Here is a 9344-nt window from a genome sequence, read left to right on the forward strand (position 1 = left end):
ACTTTTGAGGGATGAAGTTCGAAACTTCATTATATGTATACTCAGATTCTTCTGGTCTAGCTTCCTGCTTAGTTTATTGCAAGATGTGACTGACAGCTTGTCTGTTATACTCACTTGAACTTGTCTTAATTAGCTGCTCTGAAACCTGACAACTTTGCTCTCTCCAGCTCAGATCAGCTGCTAATGACTATACAGATTATTGCAGAATTATTTTCGGCAGTTTTCTTAGTAGACAGCTTGAATATGGCACATTTGGGTAGGGACTAGTGGTATTCATTTCGTTACTTTCATGCAGATATCAAATTTCCTTCTTGAGCATTCCATCCCTCAATTCAAAATATCTCCCAAACCTATTCTTAATCAAGCCAACAGATTTTCATTAACTTAATGAGTGGGAATATTTTGCATTTGGTTCTTACATATCAGTTTGGACTTTTGCTTTCAGTGGAAATATATCCTAGCTCTTAAACTGCTTAGGATTTAGGCGAAAGATGGGTTGAGGCTATACAGAATTTTGGAGGATATAAAACACCAAGAAGAGAGATATTTGACTGTTTCAGATGGTACTGATCTCCTTATGGTGTCTGTGCAATTAATTACAGGGTTAGCATGTTTCATGCAGCACAGTCAATCTTAGGTTTATAACGTGCCTATCTGTAAGTTGGTTGTTGTTATTAGCATGCATACTTCTCTGCTATCCTTTGTTTGTTTCTATACTTGTTTTACAGTTAAAACTTCTCATAATGATGTCACCAAGAAATGATATTCTTGTTCAGGATTTCATAATTGTATTTTTAGATGAAAACTACTACACCAAAATGGTTCTCCTTTCCACCACCCAGCTCTGGAGCTTGCTCGGATCCTGGCCTTGATGAACCTGTGCTACTTCATCCTGTTCCACCCAATTGCACTAGAGAGGAGCTGGGGAGGCATTAAGGTGACAGATTGAGGAGAATAACAATGTGGTTGATTGGTCCCCTTGCATAAACACTGAGCAAAGAGTGAACACTTTGAGTATCACAGACCAGAGTTGTGCTGTGGCTGATCTGGCATTTATTTCTTTTTTCATTTTCTCCCTCCTCTTATTTTGTATTTAAGGTTACTAAACTGGGATTACTTTGAATTTTGGGGTTATTTTAAGAGGATTGTTGTTTCAAAGAAATTTTCAGATCTCAAGAGAGGCAGACACACAGTTCTTTCTTTTTCTTTTCTTTTTTTTTTTTTAAGATTTGTTCATTTTTTTTTAATTGGAAAAGCAGATCCACAGAGAGAAGGAGAGTCAGAGAAAGATCATCTATCTGCTGATTCACTCCCCAAGTGGCCCCAGTGGTTGGAACTGAACTGATCTGAAGCCAGGAGCTTCTTCTGGGTCTCCCACACAGGTGCAGCGTCCCAAGGCTTTGGGTCACCTTTTACTTCTTTCCCAGGCTACTGCACCGAGCTGGAGGGGAAGTGGAGCAGCTGGGACATGAACCTGCACTCATATGGATCCTGGTGCTTGAAGTGTGGAGGATAAGCCAATTGAACCACTGCACCTGGCCCAGATATGTAGTTCTTTACGTTTGCTGGTCACTTCTTTTCAGACCACCAGCTTCAAAAAGGAGGTATGGATTCTTGGCCAAACTGAAGGAATAATGATTTTGTGTAGTCAGAGGATTCTTTGTTTCACAACGCAAATTAGTGCTGCACAAATAACACTGAGTTATTAAGATACAGCACATCTGTATGACTGATTTTCTTTAGCAAGTTAAATTAAAAAATTGAGATATAGCATACTGCCATAATAAAAAGAACAAAATTTAAGAATACAGCCTAATAATTTTTCTTATCTATTCATGTATATTGGCTATTTACCTACCAGCTCACATACATATCTAAGAAGTACTTCAAAAAGTTCATGGCAAGTACAATGAAAAGATTAGTTTGTTTTGGTGCAAAAAAATCCATACATATGAGGGCTTTTCAGAGTTCATGAAAAATTGCATTAAGAAAAATGATGCATAGATTTCAAATTTTTTGTACAAAGATAAACTCATATTTTAAATAAACTATCTAATACATTTTATTGTATTTCTTTGAAAGGCACATGGAGGGATGGTGGGAGAAAATGAGGGAGGGAGAGAAAGAGAGTGAGAGAGAAGAGAGCATGTGTAAGAGAGACTTTCTATTCACTTCTCACTCTCCAGTAGTCGTTGACAGCCAGAGCCGAGTCAGTCCCAAGCCAAGAGCCAAGAAGTCAACCTGCATGTCCTGCTTGTGTGTCAGGGACCCAAGTACTCACATCCCCCCATGCTGTTTCTCATGTGTGCACTAGCATGAAGTCGGATTATAAGGAGGGCCAGGACTCAACCCAAACGACTTAATATGGATAGCTCAAGCGGTGTTTTAACTGCTGTGTCAAAATTCGAATCCTAAAGTTGTCATTTCATTTCCATTTTTTCATGAACTATGTGGAAGTGCTTTCTCCTTCCTCTTCCCACATCCCCAGCCTCATGTCCCTCATTTTTTTCTCCAGGTATCAAAAAATAAGATACAGACTTTGCCCAGAAATGTCAAGCCAACGCAGAAGGTTTTCTGCTGGACTTTCCAAATTAGTATTTCCCTACCCTGAATTCTCACTATTTCAGTTTCTGCCCCTTATAGATATTATTTTACTGTTTTTGATTTATATATATAATTTATTTTGTTTTTAGGTGAAAGGCAAAATTACATAAAGAATGAAAGAGAAAAGGAGACAGAGAGGAAGAGAGAGAGAGAAAGAGATCTTTCATCCACTGATTCATTCCCTCACATGACCACAATAGCCAGAGCAGAACCAATCTGAAGCTAGGAGTTTGTTTTGGGTCTAACACCTGGGTATAGGGGCTCAAGAACTTGAGCCACCCTGTACTGTTTTCCTGGGCCATAAACAGAGAGGTGGATTGTAAGTGGAGCAACCTGGACATGAACCACTGCCCACATAGGATGCCAGTGCCATAGGTGGGAGCTTAGCAAAGTATACTGAGCCATGGCACTGGCCCTACCTGACCTTCATACACACAGAATCTCAACATGTGCTCTTTTGCTATTTGGGTTATTTCACTGATCATTATGTCTCCAATTTATTCACATTGTCCCCCAGTGCACTCTTCCAGATTTTATTTAAAGAAAATTCGAACATACCCACGTTAAAAGAATTGAACATCACACGTAGCCTACTCACCATCCAATTTTCATATAGCCATCAACCTCTCCACTCAGTTTTTGATGCATTTTCAAGTAATTTGCATTCATATCGTTTGTCCCAGTCTATTTTATTGTAGTTTTACCTTTAGCGTGTTCTTCATTTCTGAAATCAGGTGTATGACTGTGTAAGGAAGATTGATGTGTGGTTCTGAGAGACAAGGTAAAAAAGTCATCGGAATAGAGTGCTCGAATGTAGGCCATATTGCTTAACATTTTGCACTCCTGTCTTCAATATTTCTGACTTGAAGTGTGGGAGTTGAGTGAAGAATTTGATTTGTAGGTGATTTCTCCTTTGGGAGAAATGAGGCCCATTGGGTCCCACACTGAAGACATGAGAGATTTCATTATTCAGATAAGAGGAGGCTGTGAGGCAGCAATACAGGGAAAGAAGAATGGGGTTTGGGTTGTACTTTCTTATTTCAGAAAAGAAAAATTAAGGAGCTGTTTGTTCATTCTGGCCAACTGTATTTCATTTGGAGGAACTCTGCTGCCCTTACTTAAGGGATGGGGAATATGTTGGTAGGGAGTTGAGAGTGAAAAATATTTCTGAATTTTCATTTGTAAGGCTGTGAGGCACACCCGAGGAGGGAGAAGGCATGATGTGTTTCTAAAATGTAGCAAGGAACGAAAGGAACTTTGGAGACCATCTAGTCTCGACTCCAATTACAATCCCTTGGGGAGCTTTGGAAAAACCACTGCCAAGATGCTGATTTGATTATGCTCAGCCGGGGCTTGGACAATGGTGTTTGTTCAAGTTCCCCAGGTGATTCTCTCATGTGCAGTCAATTCTATGACTCCTGATGCAGTTCAAGCTCTTGGCTTCTAGCTATAGCTAATATTTTTAAAGTTCAGAGGTAGCAAGAAAAAAAAGTGACACTGGATGCATATTTCTTGGCTAACCAACGTACAATTAAGGTTGAAGCTCAGTTACAGGTGTTAGTTGCAGATTATCCCCTGTAAGGAAACCTCTCCATGAGTAGACTGAGCCCAGAATTCATTCTATAAATGGCTTGTTTTTATGAGGTCAGAAAACAGATCTGGGATGGAACTTATTTTTCTACATGGATTGAAATGATCATCTAAGGACGCCATGGGGTGAATCACACAGAGTTCAGCATCAGCCGAAGAGCTCCTATTCTTGTATCTGTAGGCCTGTGGTCTGCTGTGCATCCCATGCTGTCAGAGCGGCTGTAGTCAGAAGTAACACTGTGTGAAGGGAATGGCTGACTTACGTTTCATATTAAACATCCGTTTTCAGCTCAAAAAGACTGCATCCTTTGTCACCTGAGTCATCTGAGGGCCCTTGTAAATCTGCTTTGTTCTGGGAAGCAAGGTGATATTTGTATTTAACAAGCAAGCTTTTAATTGTTCTCATTTAAAATCCCAAGTCAGTTTTAAATGCATATCATAAAGTGAATTAGTTGGTTTGACATCTATGTACATGAAAAAGATTTGAGCTGATCATTGCTAATACAAACCAGTCATCTAGTGATACCATTACTGCCTTCCCACGGAATATGTAAGAACCAGATACAATGTCATTTGAAGAATGATATTGAGAATATTGAGATTACTCCTAAGGGCTTAATTGCCGTAGGAAGATTAACCTGTGTTTCCCTAGAAAGTCAAATTGAGGTGAATACCTGGGTAACACTTGGAGTGAATCTCATTTTGACCCTTTGTAGTAATGCTGGCTAATATTTGTTGGCACTTGCCCTGTGCTGAAGCTTTCTATGTAGTTTATTTCCTTAAATTTTTAACAGTAATCCTATGAGACAGATACTGTAATCTTTAGATAAATGAGGAGAGTGAGGCTTTGAGAGAAGCATGATAAAGCTACAACTCAGACTTGGGCAGTGTAACTCCAGAAAGTAGCTCCTTATTCATGCCTCCCAAAGAAAAATCTCCAACCATGATTGTTGACTTCTGCAAGATATAGCAGCCTTTCTGTTCTGTATGAGGAACTTACACAAATGAGACAGACATTAAGAGCTTTCCCAGCTGTGAGAGTTAAGTTGTATTGGAATTGGACTGTGCTTGGTCGAGTGGACAGCTCAACATCTTCTGGAAAGTAGTCAGTTCAACACTGAGCTAAGACACCTCCTTGTGGTTCTGCATTGAACAACTTAACAACATTTTGGGTTTCTATTTCCTCATTTGTGAAATACAGATAAAAATTGGCATCTTTTATTATTGTGGATATTAGAAATGATTCACATCCAGTGCTTATCAGTCTATCTATGGTTATCATTGCTATTGTTTAATCAACCTAGTTTGGCATAACCTGCATCACAAGGTCAGCGATGATCTTCCCAGGCCCAACTCTATGCAGTGATTTGGCAGAGGAAAAGTAAGGAAGAAAGATTTTGAAGTTTTTTTTTTGTTGAGTATGGCCCCAAGCTTTGGGATCCTGTATCCATGTGGGACACCTGGAGGAAGCTCCTGGCTTCTGGCTTTGGATTGGCGCAGCTCTGGCCATTGTGGCCACTTGGGGAATGAATCAGTGGATGAAAGATCTTCCTCTTTGTCTCTCTCCTCCATTCTGTATATATGATTTTCCAATAAAAATAAATAAATATTTGAAGAAAGTGATCTCCAAGTCTGGAAACTTGTTCATAAAATATTTTAGTCACTCTTGGAAAAATAAAAAAGTTCCTTAGGTTATACACTAAACATCTGATAACGTTTTAAAATCTGTGAATAGGGGCCAGCTCTTTTCAGAGTTAAAATGTGCAGCTTCCTGGTTATCTCAGGGAAAAGAGATTGTTAATTTAGTTTGGTTTACAGCATTATATTTTTAAATATTCAAATGAATTTTCATTACAAAGGTCAGATAAGTTAGATTAAAATTATTGCATGCTATATTCCTATGTAAAGATAGAATTGGTGGCATTGTTGCCAAGAGTGATGGCTTGATTTTGAAGGATTTCTTTTCCCGTTGAGTATTCCTGATTTGGGGGGAAAAAGTCAATGGGGAAACTTTTAAATACAAGAACAAATCTTACAGGGTTTCTATATGGCCAGCATGTTTAGCTAGCCTGCTGTTTTTAAAATCAGGCATTAGTTTAACTTTGTTAACAAAGTAAGTTGAGGAAGTACTTAAGTTCAGTATGCTGGTGAAGTGGGAAGAAATAGGGGATCACTGAGCAGGTGGAGGGGGAATAATAAAGTAGAGAAAGACTAGCGGAGGGAGTTGGGGAGGTGAATGCCTTAAAAGAAAAAAGGAAATGGCATACAAATAAAAAGGAAGATGAGTGGAGGAAATTTTTGCTGAAGATGCTTTGACAAATATGTTTTATTTATTTGTTTGTATTTGAAAGGCAGACTTTATAGACAGAGAAGGCAGAGATATAGAGGTCTTTCATCTGCTGGTTTGCTCCACAAATGGCAGCCAAGACTAGAGCTGAGGCAAGAGCTTCCTCTGCGTTTCCTGTGTGAGTGGGAAGGGGCCAAGTATGCTGCCCATCTTCCACTGTGTTCCCAGGCCACAAGCAGGGAGCAGGTATCAGAAGTGGAGCAGCTGAGGCATGAACTGGCACCCTTATAAGGATGCTGGTGCGTCAGGCAGAGGTTTAGCCTGCATGCCAACTTGCTTCCCCATTCCCAAACTTTTTTTTTTCTTTCTTTTTTAAAGTTTAGCTATGTCAAACATTTTATCTCTCTTGCTTGGAGGTCAGACAATGTGTGACTTAGTAACTTTTAAGTTTCATCATGGGGAAGTGTATCAGCCTGGGGCTGAATAACAGAATAATCAAATTTTGTCTGAGGATGAGGGAAGGTATAAAATGCCTTCATATCCCCAATTTAGAGTATTGGCATTTGTGTTAGTAGCACAGATAAATTCATAAACCAGTAAGACCAAAAATGAACTTAGTACCCAAACCTGGCCTACTTGCTGTTCATTCTTTCCTCAGTGACTCGCCCTGCTGGAGGTGGGAATGAGTGTCACTTGAATCAGAACTCTACTAGCACGGAAGAAGGAGAAAATGAACATTAGTGGACAATAACCAGGGTCCATTCCAGGCAGTCGCAGGGGGGTTCGTGAGTGTGATACCAGGAGGAAAAGATACATGAAACTTCTCTAGTTTTGAAGAGAGAGATGAATAGGGTGAGAAGTCATGGATGTCAGACAGAAGTGCAAAGAAATGGAGACCCTTTACTTCTGGGACCTGTGCTGCTTTTGGTCTTTGGCTAGCAGATGGATTAGATGACAGCACAGTGGATATTTAATCCTTTTTTTTTTAAAATCTTGAATGCTGCTGTTTCCTAATCCTCCCTTCCCTCCCCCGCCCCCCCTGCCCTTTTATTTTCTCTCTGTTTCTTTCAGGTGCCCTCAGTGCTTTTCTGTTTGGCCTGGTTTCCTCCTGGGGTATCCCATATTTCTCTCTCCCATCTTCTCACATATCTAAGTCTCCATGCACTTCGTCTCTCTTTGAGTTTTGTTAGATTGCATTACCTTCATTGTCTCATGGATGGCAGACAGTTTCTTCTCTCCAGTAATGTTTGGTGATAGGGAGGGGAGAAGTAAGGATGGTCCCATAAACAGGGGCATGCTAGGAGTAGGCAAAGAGGAGTCTAAGGAATGCCTTCTCTGTGTGACCACTGGCCTCTTAGTGTCCTTTTAAAATTAGGGAATTTGTCTTCCACATTTGAAGGAGAAACTAAAACTTGAACATCAACAACTAATAATTAGTATCTAAGTATTAATTAAATATTTTTAATTCTTTTTAATATTTTTCAGGGATGACTTTGCTTTGTTATGTCCAGGCAGCATTGATCTCCGTATAGTATCAGCCATCCTCAAGAGGATCTTAACGAATCTCGGTACAATTACATCTTTTGAATCTCTAAGCTTATTCCACCATCAGGGACAGGAGAGATGGGAGTGTGAAATAGATCAGTGATCTGGTGAGACAGGATGCTTCGAACAAGGCGGTGGTGCTTGGAAAGAACTTTAGAAACGAGATGTTTGATGAACAAGACTAAGGATGAGGATTGGGAATTTGGGGGCTGTGGGAGCAGTTGGTTAAAACACATGGAGGCATACAAATGTATGAGGAGTCTTCCAAAAGTTTGTGGAAAAATTATGCTTGGGTTTCAGGCTTTTTTGATTCAAAACTAAATCCATATGATAATTCCATTTTCCATAAACTTTTGAAGTACTGTCATGTAGCCTGTGTTATTCCTGAAAGAATAAAATGTTATTTTGACAGTTTGATTATATCCTTAAATCTTTGCCTCTTTTTTCCTGGTATAAAACACTTAATTGTGAAGATATTTTAAACTAAATTTAGTACAGCAGGGATCCCTCAACCTTATTTTTAATTCTTGATTGATTCTGTAAGCAGGAGTGACAAATGAAATTGGTTTTAATTACATTACTTCATTCAGTTTAAAAATAAAGGTAAGTGATGTTGCCATGTTTTGAATCAATACTTTACCATGGAGTTGGGGGTTGGTAGGAGAGAATAGAAAGTGATTCTTGAGGGGAGTTATGGCTAATAAAGGATATTTGATTTTAGTTATGTCTTAATTCTTCATGTGCCAAATTAAAGTTTCAGGCTAAGAAATTAATTTCATATCCTGATGATTTCCCCAAAGTATCAATCATTATATGATAATTCTCTTAAAGCCTAGCAATACAAAGCTACACGTCATCCAAATTCTACGTACTACAATCTGATTCTTTCTTTGCGGGCTTTTATTGTTTCTTTTTTCTCTGGCCAATTTACTATTTTACTGAAAATAAGAGGAACTCATAGACATCTTGATGGAAAGAAATTAACATGCCTGTGGAATATCTGTTACAATTGTTAGTTATATTTGGGAACAGCTGTGTTCATCTGATATGCCTTTTGATACTAGACTATTTGAAGAAAAACAATCCAATATAAAAGGGGCACTGATTTACCCCAGGATAGTTTCTTGGTATCGTATTTTGTGCTTGTAGTGTCTGATTGGGGAAGGAGATGCCAAAAATTGTTGTGAAACCTATGGGTAGTTATGGTCTGTCAAAATCTAACCAATACTGGCTTACTATTCTTAGAGCTTTAAAGTATTTTTTATCAAATTGTGACTGGAGACATTTAAAAACAATTCCTTATTTTGGGAGGAAAGAG

Source organism: Ochotona curzoniae, unplaced genomic scaffold, assembly GCF_017591425.1.
Source record: "Ochotona curzoniae isolate NIBS_2020 unplaced genomic scaffold, NIBS_Ocur_1.0 contig_2364, whole genome shotgun sequence".
NCBI classification, from domain to species: domain Eukaryota; kingdom Metazoa; phylum Chordata; class Mammalia; order Lagomorpha; family Ochotonidae; genus Ochotona; species Ochotona curzoniae.